Source organism: Bos javanicus, chromosome 24, assembly GCF_032452875.1.
Source record: "Bos javanicus breed banteng chromosome 24, ARS-OSU_banteng_1.0, whole genome shotgun sequence".
In the NCBI taxonomy this organism is placed as follows: Eukaryota; Metazoa; Chordata; class Mammalia; order Artiodactyla; family Bovidae; genus Bos; species Bos javanicus.
In genome coordinates this window covers 38,770,772-38,772,889 of record NC_083891.1, presented here as the reverse complement: position 1 = coordinate 38,772,889, position 2,118 = coordinate 38,770,772, and the positions used below count along the sequence as shown (strand labels likewise).

Below are 2,118 nucleotides of genomic sequence, written 5' to 3'. Positions count from 1 at the left end.
GAGTGGGTTGCCCATTTTTCCTCCTCCAGGGGATCTTCGTGGCCCAGGGATTGAACCCGGGTCTGCTGTGTCTCCTGCACTGGCAGGTAGATTCTTTACCCACTGAGACCTTGGGGAAGCCCTATTTGAAGTATGCTCTTGGTAATTCATCCACTTTTTTACCTCTAGTTGCTATAGCAAGAGCATTGGGCTGTGTTCTTTCCTGAAGCAGAAATCCTCTGATTCTGTGAATTATTACTCTAGACATGGCACCAGTGATATCATACCAGTTACAGATCGACTAGGATCAAAGAAAAGAACAAAAGTCCAGTTTTGTTCCATTTGTTTTAGAATTACAATATGGGGCCACCTTGAGTAACTTCACTGATGTGCTTTCTGATAGTGTTTTATAACAAGGAAGTTTTGATAAGATCGTAGTCACTTAAAATCATGTCGAGGTAGGTAATAAAGGAATCAAGTGCTATTAGAGAACAGCTCTTCTCATCTCTCATCTGTTTTATCCAACATTCTGCAAATTTTCCTTTTCTCCACTGCAATCATCTTTTCTGCCTGCATCCAGCTTCTGTGTCACCACCACGCCTTAATGAGAAGGGAAGGGAGAAGGCTAACGCAGATCAGGAAGGGAGTGAGATTAGTGCTCTGAGTGGAAATGTCGTTTATGGGCACGTCCACAAGGACACGCATGTGTGTGCTGTATGTGTGCATTGGTATGTATTGGGGTGTATTTATGTTCTAGGTCTGAACATGCATAAGGAGGATAAAATTAAGTTAATAGTTTTGATCTTGGTTCTAAATGAAAAGCAGGTGTGTTTTATAACAATTTTCATAAGTATTAAATAATTTGCATTAAAAATAATTTCTTTGAGTTGCACTCTTCTGTGGCATTAGCACAATTAGAAGTGGTTTTTTTCAGACACAGCTTCCCTGGTAGCTGAGACGGTAAAGCATCTGCCTGCAGTGCAGGAGACCCAGGTTCAATCCCTGGGTTGGGAAGATCCCCAGGAGAAGGAAATGGCAACTTACTCCAGTATTCTTGCCTGGAAAATTCCATGGATGGAAGAACCTAGTAGGCTACAGTCCATGGGGTCACTAAGAGTCAGACACGAATGAGCGACTTCACTTCTTCAGACACATGACCTCTTGATTTCCTGGCAACCTTGTCAGCCAGGCTTCTAAAGAAAATTCTTTCATTCAGATTGATGTATAACTCAGAGTCCTTCTGTTGTCTTAAAAAGAACAAAACAAAGGCAACAGAACAAAAATACCTTCCATCATCTTTACTAAAATAATTTTCCTTTTGGAGTAGCTTCCTATCCTAATTTGTCTCAAGTCACTTATTTTGATTACATGAAGAGTTTATTGAAAATTGGAGTTCCTGTTGAAATAATGTAACTATTAAACTATTACAAACCATTCTGCTGATATTTGTTCAAAACTAATTAGATTTGTGACCTGAAGCAAATGAGTTTATCTTTCTAGTGCTAGTTTTCATTATTTCAGAGAAACAGGATCATTATATGGGTCTGATTTTTTTTTTTTAATTGCAGTGTGGTTGATTTACAATGCTGTGTTAATTTCTGCTGTACAGCAAAGTGACTCAGTTATACATATATTATATATATATGCTTTCTTTTTCATATCCTTTTCTATTATGACTTATCACAGAATATTGAACATAGTTTCCTGTGCTATGCAGTAGGACTTTGTTTATCCATCCTATAAACTAGTTTGCATCTGCTAATCCCAAACTCCCAATCCGTCCCTCCTCCACCTCCTCACCCTTGGCAAGCACAAGTCTGTTTTCCGTCTATACAAAAGTTACAAAATTCTCCTTTGTATTATTAGCTGGTCTGTGAACAGTATCCAAATGCTGGCGTCATTGCATTCGGTCCTATGAGGGTCCCAAGAGTTAAGTGAATGGAATGCTCTTGAGGCAAATGCATCCTTAATCCTAGTGAGACATCAAAGCCAAACCCACTATGTGGTTTGTTAACCTGGTCAGGCCAGCAGGATAAACCTTGTTGCCTAGACTAGTGGAAAGCCGAAGCATCCCACTGTATACCTGCTTTGTTTTTTTTTTTTTTTTAAAGCCCACCTTTATTCTTTCTGGGCTTCCAA

General features: G+C 39.4%; 1 non-coding gene across 1 annotated transcript; it reads left to right on the top strand.

Moving 5' to 3' along the window:
* Window positions 1-921: 921 nt before the first annotated feature.
* TRNAC-GCA (transfer RNA cysteine (anticodon GCA)) lies at window positions 922-993 on the top strand. The gene has a single exon. It is a non-coding gene; the product is annotated as a tRNA-Cys (tRNA).
* Window positions 994-2,118: the final 1,125 nt, after the last annotated feature.